Source organism: Trichosurus vulpecula, chromosome 4, assembly GCF_011100635.1.
Source record: "Trichosurus vulpecula isolate mTriVul1 chromosome 4, mTriVul1.pri, whole genome shotgun sequence".
NCBI lineage: Eukaryota > Metazoa > Chordata > Mammalia > Diprotodontia > Phalangeridae > Trichosurus > Trichosurus vulpecula.
The window spans coordinates 197566040-197590194 of record NC_050576.1 but is presented as its reverse complement, the minus strand read 5'-3'; positions in this window follow the sequence as shown (position 1 = coordinate 197590194).

Genomic DNA, 24155 nt, shown 5'->3' with positions numbered 1-24155 from the left:
GGGGAGCAACTCCTGTGAAGGAGGCCTCCGTCTCCACCAATTGCCAACCAACTACCACTCAAAGCCAGCCTAGCTAAGGGCTTTCATTATTAAAATGTGAGCTCTTTAATCATTGGAATTCTCTTGCTTTTCTATTTATATCCTGAGTGCTTTACACATAGTAAGCACTCGATAAACACCATTTCATTCATTATAATATCTTGATTTCTCATAAAGTCACTAGCTTCCACTTGCTCCAATCTAATTTTTAAGGTAGTATTTTCTTCAGTGATCTTTTGGACCTCCTTTTCCATTTGGCTAATTCTGCCTTTCAAGGCATTCTTCTCCTCATTGGCTTTTTGGAGCTCTTTTGCCATTTGAGTTAGTCTATTTTTTAAGGTGTTATTTTCTTCAGTATTTTTTTGGGTCTCCTTTAGCAAGTCATTGACTTGTTTTTCATGGTTTTCTCACATCACTCTCATTTCTCTTCCCAATTTTTCCTCTACTTCTCTAACTTGCTTTTCTAAATCCTTTTTGAGCTCTTCCATGGCCTGAGACCAGTTCATGTTTTTCTTGGAGGCTTTTGATGTAGGCTCTTTGACTTTGTTGACTTTTCTAGCTGTATGTTTTGGTCTTCTTTGTCACCAAAGAAAGATTCCAAAGTCTGAGTCTGAATCTGAGTCCGTTTTTGCTGCCTGGCCATGTTCCCAGCCAACTACTTGACCCTTGAGTTTTTCGTCAGGGTATGACTGCTTGTAGATTAGAGAGTACAGAGTACTTTGTCCCAGGCTTGAGGGGTTGAGCTGTTGTTTTCAGAGCTATTTCTACACAGCAAGCTCTGCCACACCAGCGCTTCTCCTCCCCAAGAACTTCCAACCAGGACCCCGACTCAGATCTTAAGCAGGCTCTGCACTCCTGCTCTGATCCATTACTTAATTCCTCCCACCAGGTGGGCCTGGGGCTGGAAGCAACTGCAGCTGTAGTTCTGTAGCTGCCCTTCCTCTGCTGCTCCCGGGGTAGTGGCCAAACCACGAACTCCTTTCACTCTGTCCCCACAGCTTTTCCCACTAACCTTCTCTGTTGTATTTGGTGTTTGTGGGTTGAGAAGTCTGGTAACTGCCACAGCTCACTGATTCAGGGTGGTAGGGCCCGTTCTGCCCGGCTCCTGGTCTGGTTGGTCCAGGCGCAGCCCACGCTGGGCTCTGCTCCCCTCTGCTCCCAGTTCCATGGGATAGACTTTACCGAGAGACCATCCAAGTTATCCTGGGCTGGAGCCCTGCTTCCCTCTGCTATTCTGTGGGTTCTGCAGCTCTAGAATTTGTTCAGAGCCATTTTTATAGGTTTTGGGAGGGACCTGGTGTGGGAGTCCCTGCTTTCCAGCCAGCATCTTCCCTTTTATTTCTTACGGCATAAAAATATTTCATGACCAGGGCAGCTAGGTGGTGCAGTGAGTAGAGCACTGGCCCTGGAGTCAGGAGGACCTGAGTTCAAATTTGGCCTCAGACACTTGACACATGTGCTAGCTGTGTGACCTTGGGCAAGTCACTTAACCCCAATTGCCCTGCCAAAAACAAAAAATATTTCATATATCACAATATGTTTAATCACTCTCCAAGTAACACATGCTCACTTTATTTCTAGTTCTTTGCTACAACAAAAAGTGCTGCTGTAAATATTTTTGGGCATTTGGGCTCCTTTTGCTCTCTCTTTGATCTCTTTAGGTTATTAGCCCAAAGTGATACTGCTGGGTTAAAATTTGGTGACTTTTTGGGTATTAGTTCCAAATTGCTTTGCAAGAGGATAAACCAATTCACAACTCCACCAACAGTGCATGAGTGTGTCTGTCCTCTCTCCTGCCCTATCAAATATTGTCATTTTCATTATATGTCATCTTTGCCAATCTGATGGGTTTGAAGTAGAATTAACTAACTAGGAACCAGGTACATTCATCTTCTGGGGACACATTGCATAAATAACAACTAGGTTCCTGCAAATTGTTTCCAATCTTCCTACATTTTTAAAAAGGTCTATTTCTAGAAAATGATTGTCACATCTTTATTCAGAAAGAAATACTTGTGCAGAAAACAGTTATATTTGTCAAGGAGCCTAGGTTTCATTGGAGAGTTCCTATTGATGGTGTGTTGAAGCAAATAGCTAAAATATTTTGAACCCATTTGGAGGAAATCAACATTAACATTAATACACAAATTAATAAATTAGAACTTGGATAGACTTCTGATGGACAATGTTGAACAAATAACAAAAGAGTTGTGACAGTTTCTTATTGCTCTAAATAGAGAAAAAGAACCTATGTCTAACAAATGGATTGTCACATGTCTAATGGGGATGAAAAGCTTAAGCAGTATAGTTATCCTCTCTGTGACATTATCCAAGACTTCACTAGAGAGTTCTCATTAATACTGGATTGATGCAAATGACAAGAATACTGAGAACCTCATAGGAGAAAACCAATACTATGATTGGTACACAAATTAACTAAGAAGAAATCAAATATCTTCCTTGGAGTTCAAGTCAACAAGTCAGCAACCAGTCATTAAGTCCTTACTAAGTGCCAAGCACTGTGCTAAGTGACAGACAAATACACTGCTTAAATAACAACTAGAATATGGCAATTTGTTTCTTATTGCTTTAAAAAGAAAAAAAAACCTGACCTATATTCTAGCAAATGGATATCACTTTATTAATGAAAAGAGAAACTTATGTAGAATATATAATTATAAACTTTCATTGACCTAGATTTCATTGGAATATTCCTCTTGATGTTAGATTGTTACACATAGTTAGAAAACTGGGAACCTAGTTAGAGAAATGTTATAGTTATTACATTAATTCTGTAATTAAAAATCAGGTACTTTTCTTAGATAAGATATACAGTTCAAATGAAGACCAGGTTGTGGCAATTTGTCTTCTATTGATCTAAATAAGGAGTTCTTAATCTAAGGTCCAAGGACCCCCAAAGAGTCTGTGGATAGGGTTCAGAGATTCTATGAACTTGGATGGGGGGAAATTACATCTTTATTTTCACTAACTTAGAAATTTAGAATTTCTTTCAATTATGAATTTTTTAAAAAATTATTATTCTGAGAAGGGTTCCATAGGCTTTGCCAAAGGAGTTCATGACACACAGAAATGGCTAAGAAACCCTACTCTAAATAGACAACAGGACCTCTTTCTAGCAAGTTGACATTCATAGTTATAATGGGAAATAAATAACAAGATAAAACATAGTTACACCCTGACATTACTCTAGGTTTCACTAAAGAGTTTCTACTGATGCCATTGGCAGAATACTGGAACCTAGATGGAGAAAACCAATATTAGTTACTAGTAAATGAATTAGCTAACTATTGGAATCCAGTTAGAAGTGTCCAAAAGGCCATTGGTAATTACTCAGGAGAAAGGTTATGGCTGGATATATAGATCTGAGAATCATCTGCATAGATATGATAATTGAACCTATGGGAGGTGATGAGATCACCAAGAGAAATAACACAAAAGCAGAAGAGGGTCCAGAACAGAGCCTCTGGGGACACTTGCTCTAGGTTTCATTGAAGGATTCATATTAATGTTGGATTGATGCAAATGAGTGAAATACTCAAACCAAGCTAACAAATTCAACTGATTCAAAGCTGGTGAACTTTACCCTTCTAAGGAGTCATCATGATTGATAGTGATCAGTTGTTTCCTGGCTAATAATGGCTTTTTCCCTTTAATTCAAATAGAGGCTCATACATACATACATACATCATAAAGATATTTAGTTAATTTAAACACATTTTATTTGCTTTGTGGAATATGACCCCTGTACCTATAACAGATGGCAATGGGGTTTCTTTCCTCCTCAGAACATTGTATCTAGAAGTGGGGCTACTCACCAAGCAGGAGACATCATCCAGCAGGTTGAGAGTTAGTTGGTTGTAGAGAGTTCAAGGCATTGTTGAGGAAGTACTACAATATAAGCACTAAAAACATAGATATAGGCACATATAGGAAGGGACTCAAAAGAGAAAGTGGTTCTTATGAGTGTGATCTCCAGCAGCAGAAAAGAGAGCCAACTATGGATTCAAGAGAAACTTAGCCCTTATGATTGAGTTTCAAGCTGTGGATAAGACTCCATGAGGAAATGAGGGATATCAAAGCCCTATAATACTGGAAGGGTCAGTTGCCTTGGTCACCTGTATTTCCTATATATGTACCTCTCTATCATTGTACTCTAAGTTTGTGTCCACTCTTCCCATGGATGGAATGTGTATTTGTGGGACAGTGGGACATACCCAGCGGTATGGGGGAAATGTTTTAGAGTTATTGTTCTTACTATAATGCCTTAGTAAATGTCTTTGCTTTGAGATAATTGTATCTACTGCCTAACTATTAAGGGGAGACTCACTTCCAGGGGTCAGCTAGTCACTGACAGGCTTTGGAGAGAATGGACCACTGAGTGGTCCACTGGTAGATAGGATCCATCTAGTGATCAAATAACATAATATGCCCCCTCTCAACTGACACATCCTGCTCTCCTCTAATAATGGAAACAAGAGAATGGTCCTATGGTCCAGTCAGCGAGTCAAAAAACATTGATTTAGTACCAATCAAGTGCCAGACACTTGGACAATCCATTGAAACAGTCCATCATTGGTATTTCTATCTTATGTAGCATGGGGCAGTGGAAAGAACAAGGACTTTGCACTCAAAGGAAGAAAGGAAACTAAAATGTATCTGGGAAACAGTGTGATATTCTCAATGACCCAAAGGTGCTCCTTGCTGTAAAAGTTCAACTTTAACTGTCAGAGTTGCCATCTTGTGCTGAGCAGAGCCTTGTCCTAACCTAGTATTATTTTCATAGAGATGAATACAAAATTTGACAGAAACCTCATAGTGTGGCCTTTGTAGAAAAGAAATTTCTATGGACACTAGGTGGCACTTATGTTCTTGGTAGCTTAAGGTTCAGCCGATAGTCTGGCTATATTTCCAATAGGGTAGGGATTTTTGAGAGGAAAAAAAAATTAAGCCCACACATTTCTATAAGATTTTAAGGTTCACAGACACCTTTCCTTGCAATAATCCTGCTAGACTAGTAGTGCAGGTATTAAGATTCTCATTTTACAAATGACCTTGAGAGTCTGAGAAGTTATTGGAGGGGTCTTCCTGTGAAAGAATTAGCTTTGCTCTGTTTGGCTCCAGAGCGTAGAATCTGGAGCATTGGGTGAAAGCTGAAAGGAAGCAAATTTAGGCTTAAAGTCAGGACAACTTTCTTAATAGTTAGGGCTATCAGAAAGTAGAAATGGCTGCCTCTAGAGATGGCTGGCTACACACCTGGTCTTCAAACAGAGCATGGATGACCATTTGCTGAGTATGTTTTAGTGGGGATTACTTTTGGGTATGGTTTCTGTGGTCCCTTCCAACTCTAAAGTCCTGTGATTTTGATTCTTCCATAGGATGGCTTCCAAATATTTGAACATAACTATCATGTCTCTCCTGGGTCTTCTCTTCTCCAGGTTAACCATCTGCAGATCCTTCAACCTATCCTGATATAAGTCATATTTAAGGGATTACACCATCTTGCTTGCTTTCTTCTGGGCACTCCAGTTGACCAGTGCTTCTCTTCTGCAATGCCCAGATCTGCATACGATATTTCCGATGTGGTCTGACAGGATACAGAAGGACTATCACCTCTTTATCTTTGGAAGCTATGCCTCTTAATAGAACCCAAGATTACATTATCATTTTTGGCTGCCATATAATACTGAAGGCCCATTTCAAGGTTGGAAGCCACTTAAGCCTCTTTCAGACAGACTACTGTCTAATCATTCCTTCCTCAACTTGTAATTATAGGGGCAACTAGGTGGTGCAGTGAGTACAGCACCAGCCCTGGAATCAGGAGGACTTGAGTTCAAATCCGACCTCAGACACTTTGACACACTTACTAGCTGTGTGACCTTGGGTGTGACCTTGGGCAAGTCACTTAACCCCAATTGCCCTGCCTTCCCCCCTCCAAAAAATTAAAAAACTTATAATTATAAAGCTGATTTTTTTCATGCCCAAATTTAAAATTCAAAATCTCTATTGAATTTCATCTTATTAGAGACAGCCTGATGCCATAGTCTGTCAAGATCTTTTTATTTATTTTTTATTCAATTTTATTTTATTTTCAGTTTTGAATTCTCTCCCTCCCTCCATCCCTGCTCTACTTGCTCAGAAGGCAAGAAAAACAAAACCCACTGCAAATATGTACAGTCATGCCAAACAAATTTCCATATTAACCATGTTCCCCTCCCCCCACCTAAAAAAAAAAGAAAAAGAAAGGGGCAAAAAGAGAAAAAATAGGCTCTGATATATATTCTGAGTCCATCAACTCTTTATCTGGAGGTGGATAGCATGTTTCATCATTAGTCCTCTGGAATTACAGCAGGGCAGCGGGGATCATTTTGTTAATCAGAATTACTAAGTCTTTCAAAGTTATCTTTCAAAATTGCTCTTCTTGTGTAAATTAGTCTGCTGGTTCTGTTCACTTCATTTTGTATCATTTCACACAAGGCTTCCTAGGTTTTTCTGAAATGATCTCCATCATTTCTTATAATATAATAATATGTCATCATATTCATATGCTATACCTCGTTCAACTATTCCCCAGTTTTGAACATTCCTTCAGTTTCCAATTCTTTGCCACCACAAAAAGAGCTACTATAATTTTTTTTTAATACATATGTGTCCTTTTCCTCTTTCTTTGACCTCCTTAGGCTATAAACCCAGTAGTAGTATTGCTGGGTCAAAGAGTATGTATGCACAGTTTAATAGCTTTTTGGGCATAGTTCCAAATTGCTTTCCAGAATGGTTCACAGCTACACCAATGATGCATTAATGTACCTATTTTCCCATATCTCCTCTATCATTATCATTTTCCATTTTTGTCGTTTTAGCCAATCCAATGGGTATGAGGTAGTAACCTAGAGTTGTTTTAATTTGCATTTCTCTAATTATTAATTATTTAAAGCATTGTTTATACGGCTATTGATAGCTCGGATTTTTTCCTCTGAAAACTGCCTCTTCGTATCCTTTGACCATTTATTTGGGGAATAGCACTTTTTAAAATTAATTAATTAATTTCTACTTTTCAGCGTTCACTTCCAGAAGATTTTGAGTTTTAAATTTTCTCCCTCTACCTTCTCTCCCCCTCCTCAAGATAATCTGGTACATATACATTCATATTAAACATATTTTCACATTAGTCATGTTGTAAAGAAGAATCAGAACCAATAGTAGGAACCACAAATAGCTATTATTCTTATAAATATTCCCTATATTTTTTAGATATGATGCTTTTATCAAGAACTTTTTGGATGCCGACAATGTCATCCAGTGACTTAGCTATCCCTCCCTGCTTTGCATCATCTGCAAATTTGGTGATCTTACCACCTACATTTTTATGAAAGTCTTTGAAAAGCAAATCAAGGCTAAACTTTTCTCTGGGGCACTCTGCTAGAGACTCCCTGCCAAGTTGACACTAAGCCATTAACAGCTTGACTTTGAGTTTGGCTCTTCAACTGGTTCCAAATCCATTTGACTGCCCTCTAGTCCACATCTCTCTATTCAAAGTTCAAAGGGACCTCAAACACCATCTAATCCAGCGTAATACCTGAACCAAAATCCCAGCAAAATATAAACTCCAGGCATCGCCATCATGACTCAGCTGCCTACTCACGCTGGAACTTCCCTCAGAGCCTGGAGACTTCTCAACCTGGAACATTCTTCCGCCATACCAACCCCCATCTCCCATTGGTGGGTTCTTTCCAGGGCCTCTATTTTAGATAATGGGCCCAGGTTGGAGGCTTCATTCCCTCTTGGATGTGCTCCTGACTCTCTGGACTTTACCCCCATGCACCTGCATGGGGACCTTCCCTCCTTTCCCTACCTTTTTTCAGCTCTCTTTTATGTGCTCCTTTTCCAATCAGAATGTAAGTTCTTTGAGGGCAGGACCGTCTTCCTTTTGGCTTGTATTTGTATCCCCATTGCTTAGCATAGTCCCCGGCACATTGCGGTTGTCGTTGTTCAGTCTTTCAGTTGTGTTCTACTCTTTGTGACCCCATGGACCACAGTGTCTATAAGGTTTTCCTGGCAAAGATACTGGAGTGGTTGCCATTTCTTTCTCTAAAGGATTAAGGCAAACAGAGGTTAAGTGACTTGCCCAGGGTCACACAGCTAGCATCTGAGACTGGATCTGAACTCAGGTCTTTTTGATTCCAGGCCTAGGGCTCTATCCATTGTGCCACCTAACTGCTACCCCAACACATAGTAAGTGCTTTAAAAATGATTATCGCCTCCCTATCTGCTCCTAGAAGTCAAGGATCATTTCAAATTTTGTATTTGTATCCCAGGTTATTAGCACAGGAATAGCTCATAATAGGTGATTAATAAAAGCTTGTTGAATTGAACTCTAGGACATTCTCAACAAGTAGCCCTCCAGTGAAGAACTCCATTCAGGAAAATGGTGATCGACCCACTGAGGTAGCTAGATGGCACAGTGGATAGAGCACCAGACCTGGAGTCAGGAAGACCTGAGTTAAAATCCAGCTTCAGACACTTACTAGATGTGTGACCCTAGGCAAGTCACTTAACCTCTGTTTCTTCAACTGTAAAAATGCAGATTATAATAGCACCTACCTCCCAGGATTTTTGTAAGGATTAAAGGAGATAATATTTGTAAAACTCTTAGCACAGTGCTTGGAACATAACAGGCACTTAACAAATTCTTGTTTCCTTCCTTCCATTGGTCAGACTCCATCTGGGCTTTCCTTTTTTAAGTGGGGCTTTAACAAACTGGAGTTTGTCCAGAAGAGGGTGATAGATCTGGAAAGCATGTTATCGGAGGAAGAGGTTGAAGGAACTGGGTGTTTAGCCTGAGAAAGAGAAGACTTAGGGGGATCACAAGATGACGGTCTTCATACGTTTGACAGGCCATCAGGTGGAAAAGGGATTAAATGCAACGAGTATAGCTCCAGACTCTCAGTGGAAGGTACAGAGAGGCAGATTTTAACAATTAGATCTGACAAAAAAAAAAACGGACTGCTTTGGGGGTGGTGATGACATCTGATAACTATACAGAGCTTTAAGGTTTGCAAAGCATATTTCATACATCATTTAATTCGAGTCCCACAAGAGTCCAGTGAACTAGGTACTTCAGACATTAATGTTCCCATTTTAGAGATGAGGAAACCGAGGCTCAAGGAAATCACTTAACCAACTTGCTCATGGTCACACCGCTTGTAAGTATTGGAAAGACCTCGAACCCAGGTCTTCCTGACTTCAGATCCAGCTTGACTTCATGCTGTATTGTCTCCCTGGAAATGTTCCACCCAGGGCTGGATTTGTCATAAAGAGATTCCCGTGCTGAAGAGAAGATTGTACTATATGACCTCTGGTCCCTTCTAAGGACCAGGGTATGATGGTGTCCTTCAGCAAATCTTACAAGGAAAACAAACTATGTGTAATCAGTCAATTTTCTCTTTTTCTTGTTGTTTAGTCTTTTTTAGTTGTTTCTGACTCTTTGCCATTTCCTTCTCCAGTTCATTTTACAAATGAGGAAACTGAAGCAAACAGGGTGAAGTGACTTGCCCAGGGTCACACAGCTAGTAAGTGTCTGAGACCAGATTTGAACTCAGGAAGATGAGTCTTCCTGATTCCAGGCCCAGCACTCTATGCACTGCACCACCTATTGTACAAATATTCTTCTGATTTCATAGTCTATTAGCAGAACATTCCCCTAATCTACTCTTCTCTTGTACTTTTGAGGTATTCACTCTGTCTGTACTCCAAAATTCATCCTAATTGTTAGCATAACCAACTAGAACCTCATACTTGAGATACGTCTCTTGTCTTTTTTTTTTTAATTGGTTTCCATTCACACCAGCCTCCAAGCTGTCCAAGTTAGTGGTGTAACTTCCTTCCTGATTTCAATCATCCTTCCACAGTCTTCCAAGGATGTGTTGGAGCCAGCTCCACCTGTATTGTGGGGGGCAATTGTTAAATTTTTGGTGTGAAATTGAAAAACACTACAAATTAAGGCTTGATTTGTTGTATTGTTGATGATGGGGGAAATGTTAATAATACAGATGCAACTTAAAAGTGTGTCAGTTATATGTTTTCCCCAGAGAGCCAATTCTTAAACATTTAACAGCACATCCCCAGCTTTGCCAACTCAGCACAAGAAGACTTTTATAAATCATTAATTCAACAAAGAGTTGAGTGCCTTCTATGTGCCAAGGACCATGCCAGACACTGAGGAAGACAGGAGAAAAATAGAAGGAGGCAGCACAGTACAGAGAAAAGAATTTTGAATTTGGACTTGGTTCAGACACTTAATATCTATGACTTTGAGCAAACCACTTCTCTTTCAATTGTAGTTCTTCTGTACAATAAAGGGGTAAGACTGAGGAAGGAAGGAAGGAAGGAAGGAAGGAAGGAAGGAAGGAAGGAAGGAAGGAAGGAAGGAAGGAAGGAAAGAAGGAAGAAAGGAGGGAGGGAGGAAGGAATGGAGAAGGCGGGAAGAAAGGAAGGAAGGAGGGAAAGAAGGAGGGACAGAGGGAATGAGGGAGGGAAAGAAGGAGGGAGGTTAGGAGGGAGGGAAGGAGGGAAAGAAAGAAGGAAGGAAGGAAGAAAGGGAGGGAGGGGGGGAGGGAAAGGAGGGAAGGAAGGACTTTCCAGCTAAAAAATACCTATGACCTTATTAGTGTTTGGCCCCTGCCCTGAAAGAACTTACAGTTTAGTAGACCAAGGTGTCCTGTGACTCTCATTTCAGATTTGTCAAGGATGGGTGGGAGGAAGGATGTGTGGTGATGCAATGGTAGGAGTTTGGCCTCTAGAATCAGAAGCTTTGGATTTCAATCTCAGTTTTATCCCATGTAACTTGGGCAAATAACTTTTCTGGACCTTGGTTCACAGGACCAGTTTTAGGGCTAGAAGAGACTTTAAATGTGTAGAGAGGGTGGGGATTTTTATTGGTCAAAATATATCACCAAGCAATCAGTCCTGGCTGCTGATAGATATGCATGATAAAAACAGGAACATGGGTTACGTAGGTGGCAGGAGGAGAATAATGACCTTGCCCTCCATCCTTGCTCAGTTGTTTCAACCCTGTCTGACTCTTCATGACTCCATTTGGGGTTTTCTTGGCAGAGATACTGGAGTGGTTTGCCGTTTCCTTCTCCCGCCCATTTTACAGATGAGGAAACTGAAAATCCTTGAAGCACTGTATAACTGCTATCTATTATTGTCATTGGGGGCTTACAAACTGTCATTTGAGTGGATGTGGACTCAGAGTACCTTAAGTCTGGGGTAACTGTTTTGGGGGCCCCACATGTGAGAAGGGGATACCTTGGGTGCTACAGGGGTCATTTAATCTAACTCCCTGAATTGATCAATCAAACAACCAACCTGAATTTATTAAGCCCTAGAATCATAGGATAATAGATGTAAAACTGGAAGGGAACCCAGAGGTCCTCTGGCCCAGTGATGTCAAACTCAAATAGAAATGGGGGCCACACACATAAATATCACTTTGTTGTTGTTGTTCGGTTGTATCTGACTCTTTGTGATCCCATTTGGGATTTTCTTGGCAGAGGTACTGGAGTAGTTTGCCATTTCCTTCTCCAGCTCATTTTACAGATGAGGAAACTGAGGCACACAGGGGGAAGTGACTTGTCCAGGGTCACATAGCTAGTAAATGTGTCTAAGGCCAGATTTAAACTGAGGAAGATGAGTCTTCCAGACTTCAGGCCCAGTACTCAATACACTAGGGCACAGCTTAGCTGTCTCATGATGAGCCTCATAAAGAACACTGCAGTCCACATATTGACACAGTCTTTAAATGTAATATTATCTAAGTTTAATTGTATCTTATTTATTTTGTTAGATATTCACCAATTATATTTTCTAATCTAGGAGGCACTTGGGAGTGTTGTGGGCAGTGTGTTTAACATCTCCACTCTAGCCCAACCTTCTCATTTTCCACATGAAGAAACTGAGACCCAGATTACAGATTACTTGCCCAAGATCACATAGGCAGCAGGTGACAGAAGTGAGATTTAACTTCAGATGACTGCAAGGTGAACATTCTTTCCACTGTACTGACTGCCTGCAGTGACCAGGCACTGTGTTAGGTATTGGGTATAGGAATGTAAAGGTGAGACAGTCCCTGCTCTCCAAAAAGTGGACATTCTATCGAAGAGATTCATCGTGTTCTCCGAGAAGTAAATACTTGTGAAATACTGCCATTTACTGTACAGACAGTTCTCACTTGACATAAGTGGACTGTTCTGCAGCCCTCCACAGTAAAGCAATTTTTTTTTCTTGTTTTTTTTTTTGGAGGGGGGAAGGAAGGGCAATTGGGGTTAAGTGACTTGCCCAAGGTCACACAGCTAGTAAGTGTGTCAAGTGTCTGAGGCTGGATTTGAACTCAGGTCCTCCTGACTCCAGGGCCTGTACTCTATTCACTGTGCCACCTAGTTGCCCTGATTTTTATATTTAAGTAATGTAAATTTTCTTATGGACATGGGGAAGGGAGGGAGGCAGGAAAGGGGCATGCCCATGGAGGGAGGAGGCCGGCACAAAATTCAGGGATACATGAGGGACAGGATGGAGAAGTGAGAGCAGGAAGAGGAACACAGGATCTGAGGCCAGCCACATGGGGACCTGGTTGAAACCGAGAGGAAGAAATTGGGGGAGTGGGGTGGCAGCTAGGTGGGGGCTAGACATGGATGAAGACAGGGAGGACAGGGCAGTCTGGGGACAGACATGAGTATCCATGGGCAGTCAGAGGGAAGATAAACATGCCGGGGCCAGACACCCGGGTGGATGGGCTGAGTGGAGCAAAAGTCTCCTTTCTTTGAGCTGGAGGTCTCAAGCCAAATCTTGATCAGGTGGTGGAGGAGGTATCTTCATGTGTTCTGCTGCTTTCATTTAGAGGGCTTTTTTTCAAGGGTTTTGCGTTTTTTTTCTTGTGGAGGTACGGGGTGGGAGGCCACGGAGTGCCAAAGAGAGGGGCAGGAGTGAGGAGAAAGAAAGCACAGAACTGTACAGTAAAATTAACATAGGTGGTTTTTTTTGGACTATGGATTTCTTTCAGAATTCCTTACATAAAGTTGAATTTGCATAATGCAAATTTATCTAAAGCCAGAACAATCTGTATATGCATCTAATGGGGGCTTTTTGATTCATATCCAATTTACCTAACATGGAGGCACCCAGGTCAGGCTAGCCACTGTTACAAACACAAAATAAATATAAAGTGGTTTTGTAGGTAGGAGGGGAGCAATGCCTGGAGGAAATCAGGAAAGACATCTTGAAGGGAGGAGACCTTGAGCTGAACCTTGAAGGGAAACAGGAGTTATAAGAAACAGCATGGAGGAAGGAGTGCATACTGGACGTGAGGGACAGCCTGCCCAAAGGTACAGAGAGAAGAGGTGGAGTACTGGGTACAAAGAGCAGCAAATAGGTCATTTTGATTGGAATGTAGGGAAATTTTATGTAAGTGGTCAGTCAATGAACTTTTATTAAGCACCTACTATATACCAGGCATTATGTTGATCATCCTAGACAGGTAGGCTAGAGCCAGATTGTGAAGAGTTTTAAATGCCAAAACAGAGGAATTTGTATTTTATTCCAGAGGTAATTGGGATCAACTGGAGCTTTTTGACTGGGGGTCTGACATGGTAAGAGCTGTGGCTCGGGAATATCACTTTGGCAGATGTGTGGAGGATGGTTTGGAGAGTGGAGTAGGGAAACCAACTGGGAGACTATGGTAACAGAACAGGCAAGAGATCGTAAGGTTCTGACCTGGAGTGGTTGTGGCGAGGGTGCAGAGAAGGGGCTTTATGTATACAGTGTGTCTGTGATGTGCTGTGTGTAGAAGAGAAGATTCTGAGGGGCTGCTGCAGGAAAATGAGGATTAAGACTCTCACTCCCTCTCCTTTGGTTCCCACCTTTGGGATGTGGGCACTGTCAGTCTTTCCTGCCACTCTTCTCCTGCAATCTGGGGTAACTTTCTTGCTCATCGGCACCCTCAGGCCCACCCCAGGGAGGAGTCTCCTTGAGCACTCTTGGGAGTAGAACAAGGTTGAAGGTCATTGTGCTCTGCTGCAGTTCAGCAGAGACTTAATATTGAACTCACTTTTTGTATAGGGGAAAAACTGGATTCATGCTCTTACCCTCACTTTGGGAAGTCATGGAATATAAATCGATAAGATTCCTTTTCATTTTCTTCCAGAGTTCCCAGCTTGGGATGATCCTGACCATTTCAGAAAGCAGATCTATTCTGTCTCTGTCTCTCTCTCCCGATCTCTGTCTTTCTGTCTGTCTGTCTGTCTGTCTGTCTGTCTCTCTCTCTCTCTCTCTCTCTCTCACACACACACACACACACACACACACAGAGGCCACTGCTCCCCTCTCTCACTCTCACATCCCATTCTCAAGAATGAAACACATAAAAATCAGAGATTGCTATGGTAACCACACTTCTATATTTGCTTTCACTCCTAATTTAACAGGTAACTAGGTGGCACACTAGATAGAAACCTGGTCCTGAAAGATCTGAGGAAAATCTGAGTTCAAATCCAGTCTCGGACACTTATTAGCTGTGTGACTTTGGGCAAGTCACTTAACCTCTGCTTGCCTCAGTTTCCTCAAGTGTAAAATGGGGGTAATCATAATACCTGTCTTCCGGTGTTGTTGTGAAGATAAAATAAGATATTTGTAAAGGGCTTAGCACAGTGTCTGGCATGTAGTAGAGACTATATAAATATTAGTTACCATTATTATTATTGAAATGAAAACAAAATTTAAAGAACAGGCAAGGTAGGGGCTTCACAGTTGCTTTCTCCCAGGCAAGAGGGGAAAAGAGAACCATGCAAAAATCACCATCTGTTATCAGGTTTCCCAAATGGAGAGTTCAGCAACATCTGATCTGCCCGGACGTGCCTCCCATCTCCTCAGACTCTCTCCCAGCCTCAGCAGGTAATGATGGTGGTGGAGGCCTCATTCTAACGGCTTCTCAAATGCTAGCAGCCCCACTTGCCTCCATACCCACTCCTGCCTCTCTCAAAACTCACACACACAGGGTGTTGTGAGGATCAGATGAGAAATTTGTAAAGCACTTAGAGTATAGTACCTGGCACATAGTAGGCGCTATGTAAATGCCAGCCATCATCATCATCATTATTATTGTTGTTGTTTGAGCTCACATCCGTGCCTGCCCACGTACTCACTACATTTCACAAGACTCATATAGGGCAAAGAAAAGATAATAATGAATCTTTATACCTTGGTCTCTCTTAGTTAGTGAATCAAAACAAACTGGAGATTTCCATCCTGACCCATAGGCTTCATCTTAGACGTTCTAAATCTTTGGTGCTACACATGCAGAAGATGTTGGGGAGGTAGAATCAACAAGATGTGGGAGCTGATTGGATATGCTGAGTGACTTAAAGTGAAGAGTCGGGGCGCTAGGTGGTGCAGTGAGTAGAGCACCGGCCCTGGGGTCAGGAGGACCTGAGTTCAAATCCAGCCTCATACACTTGACACACTAGCTGTGTGACCTTGGGCAAATCGCTTAACCCCAATTGCCCTGCCTTCCCCCCCTGCAAAAAAATAAAAAATAAAAAAAATTAAAGTGAAGAGTCAAGGATGATTCCTGGGTTATAAACCTGAGAGACTAAAAGAATGGTGATATCCTTGACAGAAATAGGAAAGTTGGGAAGAAGAGTGGATTTAGGAGGAGCGATATTGAGTTCGATTTGTACATGCGGACGTGCTTGCAAGACATCCAACTGGAGATACGAAGCAGGAAGGTGGAGATTTATGACCAGAGTTCCTGAGAGAGATGTGGGCTGAACAGGTAGATCTGGAAGTCATCTGCTTATATTTGATAGTTGAATCCATGGGATCTGCTGAGATCACCGAGAGAGGGAATATAGCAAGAGAAGAGGAAAGGGCCCAGGGAATTTAAGGTCATATGAGCATCAAGATGGCGGATTAGACATTTTCTCCAATCCCCAGGATCTTTCAAACTTTTCCAAAACAGAAATTATGCACAAAAGATAAAGCAACTTTAGCTATTTCCACGGTCTAGGACAAAGAGAGTCCAAAAGAAGATTAAAAAACAAACAAACAAGCCCAGGAATTGATGCTCACTGAATCTGAGCTCACTTAGCACCCCTCCTCCACCTCCCATGCTACCAGCAGTAAGGTTGCACTAGCAGATCCAAGGGCATAGCACAACACATCAAAGCCCACCCCTACACCCCTACACCCAGGTCCCCCCTCCCTCTTTTCAGTTCCATAGAGATCCTGGCTCTAGGCTGTGGAAGTTTGATCAGGGTTCAATAGCCACTGACCACCTCCTGAAAGAGATTCCAAAATGAAACCTTCTAGCATACTGATGATTAGGCAGAATTCTGGGAAAATGGTGGAGTAGGTCAGAAAATTCCTGTTTCTACAAACTTTCTCCATGAACAAGACAGAACATCTCCTCAAAGTAAATGCAGAGTGCCAAAAATAAACAAAAGTTGGAGTAAAGCTGTTGTCCTATTAAGTCAACTTAGTAGAGGACCTCAGGAAAGACTACCTCCAGAGGCTGAGGTTTGGCCAAATTGAAGTGCAAACACCTCTAGGGCAACTCTACTGAATCAACAACAAGCCCTGGGTGGCAGCCTTGGGCCTCAGGAACTTCCATCTCATGGAATGTGTGGGAGTGGGAGGGCTGAGCAGGGGAAGATTGAAGGACTCTCCGCTGTCTCTGGACAACAGGTCCTCGGCTGCAGCTGCCCAGTGAAAAGGAGCTAGCACGTGCCTGATGAGCGTTGTAGCAGAGGAACAGGGAGTCTGTCGGTTGTGGGTGCTTGCAGGGGAGAGGAGTCCCTGGTTTTGGTTCCAGGGCAGAGGGGAGAGCTGAAGTTTGCAGCCATGGGAGGGACTGCAGAGAACAAGAGTGTTTGTAGGACAGTGTAGCTGGGGGACCCTAGCTGTGGCTTAGGGGTGGAGAGGAGGGCCTGAAGTTGGGCTCCCAGATGGAGCTCAGAAAATATTAATAAGAAGGACCTGAAGCCTGAGCCACCATTACCGCCACCTCAGGACTAGAACCTGATTACAATAATAAGCTGCTAAAAATAAAATTAAACAAAATAAATATAAAAATGAGTAAGCAAAGAACCCAACCACAGACAGCTACTATGGAGATAGAGAAGATATTCAGAGGAAGATAGTGAAGTAAAAAAAGAAAAGCCACTCCTCTCTCAAATGGTCACAGGCACAAAAAGATTTCTTGGAAGAACTTGAAAAGGACTTCAAAATTCAAATAAAAGAGAATGAGGAAAAATTAGGAAATAAAAATAAAAGCAATCTAAGAAAATCAAGAAAATTATGAAAAGAGAGTCAATCAATTGGAAAAAGAGATTCAAGAACTTAAGAAAATAACTCTTGAAAACTAGAATTAGGCAAAGGGAAGTGAATGATGTCATATGACACCAAGAAATAATAAAACAAAATCAAAAGAATGAAAAACTAGAAAAGAATATGAAACATCTCATTATTAAAACAACCGATCTGGAAAACAGATCTAGGAAAGACAACATGAGACATTGTTGGACGTCCTGAAAGTTGCAAACAAAAAAAGAATCTTGATACAATATTACAAGAGATAATTAAGGAAAATTGCCCTGAAGTTCTAGAACAAGAAGGCAAAGTAGAAATAGAAAAAAAGAAATCCACTGATTACCATCTAAAGAGATCCCAGGATGAAAACTTACAAGAATATCATGGCCAAGTTTTGAAGCTCCCAGGTTAAGGAGAAAATATTACAAGCAGCAAGAAGGAAACCAGTTAGGATTATACAAGACCTATCAGCTTCCACACTAAAAAACCATAGGTCTTGGGACATTATATTTTGAAGTCCAAATTTGCAACCAAAAATAATCTATGTGGCAAAATTGAGTATAATCCTGAATGGGAAAAAAAATGGATATTTAAGAAAACTGAAAAACTTTCAGGTATTTGTTACAAAAAGACCACAGCTCAGTGGAAAATTTGACATATAAGATCCAGGAGAAATGGAAGGTAAACATGAAAGACTGATGGAGTGATGGGACCTAGACCCCTAAAAGGAAAAGACCATGTCTTTGAAAGTAACCCAATCCCTGAATTTTCCCATACCTTTTAGCAGCCCAGATCCCTGGTACTGATGAGGTTTAGACTGCGGGAGCCCCCTTGAACTCTCCTTGAATCTTCCCATTAGATGAGGCATTTGTCTGAGGCCATAAGCCTTTCATTATTGCTAGGCCCAAATCTCTGGGCTAGGTTACCTAGCCTAGCCCTGCTTTGTCTGGCTAGTTTCCACCCTTCATCTTGTCGAAGTACCTGTGCCCAAATCTGTTACCCTTAAACTAGCCTAGCCCTACATTGTCTGTTGTCTACAAGTAGCCTTCACCTACTTCCCACCCTTGATCCCATTCTCTTGGTTCCTGGAATCTGACCTCACCCCAGTCTCATCAAGCTCCTTCTTAGACTCCTCCTCAAGACCCTCCCTAAACCCCTCCTCCCATCACCCCAGGACCACCCTAGATCCCTCCCACAATCTTCCTGTATATAAGTTTCATCTTGCCTCCATGAAGGTGTTCAGATTCCATCTACCTCAGATGGAATCTGGCCTGCTTGTGAAAACAAGCCTCACGAATGGTGAGATTTCTTAAGACAACCCATTATGGCAAATCTGTAATAAACTTTATTTCTCTTTGGCTGTGAGAAGGCTTGAGTCGAACTCATTCAAGCAGGACCCTGCATGTTGGTATTTTGGGGTCTCGAGCACTCCTAAAAGCATATAGTTCCCTGACCTCTTCAGTGCCTTTGCCCAAGGCAACTAGCCCACCCCAGCCTGCCTCCCCCCAGATCACCTAACCAGCTTACTGGACCTTCCTTTCACTGTCTCACTTGGCCCACCCCAGACTACTTACCACTCCTTAATCCCACTCTGATCCTTTCACTGTCCTTTTTGTATATAAGCATCAATCTCACTCCCATTAGTTTCAGGTTCACTAGGCATCCTGCCTGCTACTATTAATATTACAATAAGCCTTGTCATTTGGCTGGAAGATGGTTTGAGTGCATGAACTCCTTCTAGGCAGATGCCCCCACCCTGTACCCTGACATTTCGGGCTTCTCAGCAACCCCAAACTGCATCAAGACCAATTAAAAGACTCAGTAAGGTCAAACTGTTTACTTCTTATGTGTGAAAACGTTATCAGTATTCTTAAGACTGTCATTACCTGAGAGTGGGACTGAGCTGAGTATGATGGGGTAATTCTAAAAAACAAAATTGGGTAGGAAAAGGCAAAAGGGAGTAATTATCTCATACAAATGAGGCATGAAAGGAAAAACTGCTACAGAGGAAGCAGATGGGGGTAGAGGGCTGGCGGTGCTGGAATCTTACTCTCATCAGATCTGGGGTAAAGATGGAACAACATACATGTAGATGGGTATAAAAGTCTTACAAATTTATAAAGAAATAAGAGGACAGGGGACAGGATAAGGGAAGGACTTTTAGAAGGGTGTGTAGATTAAGATTTAGGAGGATGTGGGGAGAAGATAAAGTAAGGACTATTAGAAGAGTGGGTAGAAAAAGGAAAAGGAGGGTAACATTGTTTGTCCTTCATTCTTGAAGAGGACCATGACATCAGGGAGGTGATGCCATGACATGCAAGTGAATTGGATTTTAAGTGAGGTAGGACTGCACAAAGTTATCAGCCTCACTTCCTCCTCTGGAATCATCTGATCCAGTGGCCAGATATGGATCAGGACAACTGGAGATGGCCCAGGATTTAGTGGGGGACCTTTACCTTTTCAAGCTAAGGTCTTTAACAGGTCTCAGTTTGACTGAAGCAGCGCCCATTCAGTGATTAATGCTTAATAAAAAATGAGGCAAAGGATGGTCTCTTAAAAAAAAAGTAGATCTGGGAGGGAAAGACTCTCAGGGTTTCTGGCCAAAACAGAAACAATCGTTATTTACATTCACTCTGAGCCAATCAAGGCCCACAGAGTGACCAGGTGTGGCTTGTTCTGGGACCAGAGTGATTTGGGGTTAAGGCTGACCTTTAAGAGAAAAAACCAAAACAAAAAAGTTTCAGCGATTAAAATTTACATTCCCTTTGGGCAAAGCACCTGTAGGTAAGGGTGTGATACCCTATGTGGAGAGAGAAGGAAGAAAAGAATGGAAAGAAAGAAATGAAAGGAAGGAAGGGAATGAAGGAAGGAAGGGAATGAAGGAAGGAAGGAAAGAAAGGAAGGAAGGAAGGAAGGAAGGAAGGAAGAAAGAAAGAAAGAAAGAAAGAAAGAAAGAAAGAAAGAAAGAAAGAAAGAAAGAAAGAAAGAAAGAAAGAAAGACAAAAAAAGAAAGAAAGAAAGAAAGAAAGAAAGAAAGAAAGAAAGAAAGAAAGAAAGGAAGAAAGAAAGAAAGAAAGAAAGAAAGAAAGAAAGAAGGAAAGAAGGAGCTGTGTTGTCCACCTACAGGCAGCTCCTTCTCCAGAGCCATCTGAGTCCAGTGGCCAGATATAAATCAGGACAACTTTAGCTGGCCCAGGATGCAGGAGGGTAAGGGGAAAGGATAAGGAAGGGATCTTGAAAAGGCTATGAATTAGGGAAGTAGTGGTTAGAAGTAGACTAGCTGAGTGAGGAAGGATAGGGTATAAAGAGAGGCTGAGAAGGACAATAGTGAGGAAAAATAGGATGGAGGGAAATACACAAATAGTAATTATAACTTTGAATGTGAATGGTATGAATTCATCCATAAAAACTAAAATGGAACAAGATAGCAGAATAGATTAAAAATCAGAATCCAACAATATGCAATTTGCAAGAATTATATTTTTGAATGAGAAATAGAATTTATTATGCTTCAGCTGACGTAAAAAAATCAGGTGTAGCAATCATGATCTCAAAGTTAAAGCTAAAATAGATTTAATTAAATCTATTAATTAAAGATTTAATTAAAAAAGATAAACAGGGAAACTACATTATGATAAAAGGTACCATAGATGATGAAGCAATACCAATACTAAACCTATATGCACCTATACTAAACCTATACTGCATCTAAATTTTTAAAAGAAAAGTTAGATGGATCAAAAGTAGAAATAGACAGTAGTAGTATAATAGCGGGGAACTTTAATCTTCCCCTCTCAGAACTAGATAAATCTAACCAAAAAATAAATAAGAAAGAAGTCAGGGAAGTGAACAGAAGTTTAGATAATCTAGATACAATAGATATCTGGAGAGAACTGAAGGGGAATAGAAAAGAATATGTATTTTTCTCAGTGGTACAGGGTACCTTTACAAAGATTGACTATATATTAGGGCATAAAAATTTTATAGTTAAAAGCAGAAATTTTAAATGCATTCTTTTCAGATCACAATACAATAAAATTATATTTAATAAGGGACTGCAGAAACATAGAATAAAATTAATTGCAAATTCAACAACCTGATATTAAAGAATAAATGGTTTAAAGAATAAATCATAGAAACAATCAATAATTTTTTTTTTACAGAGTAACAATAATGAGACAACATATTGAAACCTATGGGATACAGCCAAAGCAGTGATCAGAGGAAAATTTATATCTCTAAATGTTTATATCAATAAAATAGAGAGCAGATCAATGAATTGGGTAAGCAATTAAAAAAAAAAAACTAGAAAAAGACCAAAGAAAAAATCCCCAATTAAACGTTAAATTGGAAATGCTAAAAATTAAAGGTGAGATTAATAAAATTGAGGGCAAGAAAACCATTGAATTAATAAATAAAACTAGGGATTGATTTTATGAAAAAACCAATAAAATAGATGAACCATTGACTGATATGATTTTTAAAAAGAGGGATGAAGATGAATCACCAGTATTAAAAATAGAAAGAGTGAATGGACCACAAATAAATATGAAATAAAAGCAATTATAAGGAGTTATTTTGCTCAATGAAGTGCCAATAAATTTAACAATTTAAATGAAATGGAGGAATATTTACAAAAATATAAATTTCCTAGATTAATAGAAGAATAAATAGAATACCTAAATAGACTTACTTAGAAAAAGAAATTGAACAGGCCATAAATGACTTTCCTGTGAGTAGACCTGCCAAAAGAAACACAGGAACTATACGAACAAAATTATTTTTAAAAATACCTTTTATACAAATAAAAAGATTTAAATAATTGGAAAGATATTGGTTGCTCATGAGTGGGCAGGACCAAAATAACAAAAATGACAATTTTACCTAAATTAATCTACATATTCAATATCATCCCAATTAAATTACTAAAAATTATTTTACTGAGTTAGAAAGATAATAACAAAATTCATTTAGAAGAATATGTCAAGAATATCAAAGGAACTGGGCAGCTAGATGGCAGTGAGTAGAGCACCAGCCCTGGAGTCGGGAAGACCTGAGTTCAAATCCAGCCTCAGGCACTTGACACATGTACTAGCTGTGTGACCTTGGGCAAGTCACTTAACCCCAATTGCCCTGCCCAAAAAAAAAAAAGAATATCAAAGGAACTAATGAAAAAATATAGAGGAAGCAATACCAGATCTTAAACTATATTATAAGGCAATAACTATCAAATCTGTTACTGGCTAAGAAATAGAAAGGTAAATCAATGGAACAGAATGGACATACAATTTGCAGTGGCAAATTTACAGCAGATGACCTTGTGTTTGACAAGTGTAAAGGTTTAAGTTTTGGGGATAAGAGTTCATTATTTAGTAAAAAAAAAAAATTAAAATGTTGGGAAAGCTGGAAAGAATTTAGCAGAAATTGGGCATAGACCAATATCTTACACCATTTACCAGGATAAGGTCAAAATGGTTACATGACCTAGATATAAAGGGAAATATTACAAGAAAATTTGAAGAACATGGACATATTACTTTTCAGACTTGGGAATAGGCAAACAATTTATGAATAAACAAGAAACAGAGCACATTGGGAGTTGTAAAGTGGATAATTTTGATTTTATTAAATTAAAAAGGTTTTATACAAATAAAACCAATGTAGCCAAGATCAGAAGGAAAGTAGAAAATTGTGGGGGAATTTTTATCGATAGTTCCTCAGATAAAGGTCTCATATCTCAAATATATAAAGAACTTTGTCAAATCTGTAAGAATATGAGTCATTCCCCAATTGATAAATGGTCAAAGGATATGAACAGGCTGTTTTCCAATGAAGAAATCAAAACAATTTATAGTTATATGAAAAATGTTCTAAATCATTATTGATTAGAGAAAAGCAAATTAAAATGATTTTGAGATATCATTTTATACCTCTCAGATTGGCTAAAATGATAGAAGGGGACAAATGTTGGAAGGGATGTGAAAAAATTGGGACACTAATTCACTGTTGGTGGAACTGTGAACTAATTAACCATTTTGGAGAGCAATTTGGAATTATGCCCAAAGAGTTATAAAATTGCCTATACCCTTTAACCCAGCCATGCCACTATTATGTCTGTTCCCCAGATGATTAGGGAAAAAGGAAAAGAACCAATATGTCATAAAATATTTATAGCAGCTCTCTTTGTGGTGGCAAAGAACTGGAAACTGCAGGGATGCCTGTCAATTGGGGAAGGGCTAAATAAGCTGTGGTATACAATTGTGATGGAATTGGTTAGTTGTCCTTCATTCTCAAAGAGGACCAAAATGACATCACTATGGTAGAGTCAAGTTACAGTGTGTCTGACTGTGGCTGATCAGACCAATACAAGCTCAGAATATTCTACCTCAGGTCAGGCACAAATAGTCCATGTGAACATTCTGGGTGAATTCTCTAAATTTGTGCATCTAACCTTTCTTTTGAGCTACTTTGATTCTGCTTTTGCTCATAAAGTGCAGTACCTTCTCTGACGAGGGCACGCTATGCTGAGTGGTCTTGTGCCAGTGGTTCCCATCTTACACAATCAATCCCAAAGTTCTTTTTTTTTTTTGAATGAATGAAAAAGCATTTATTAAGTGCTTACAATGTGCCAAGCACTATGCTAAGACATTGGGAATAAAAGCAGAAAATATTGCTACAGCCTAGCTCTTAAGGGGCTCCCACTCTCTTTGTGGTAGATAACACTTAAGATGGAAAAA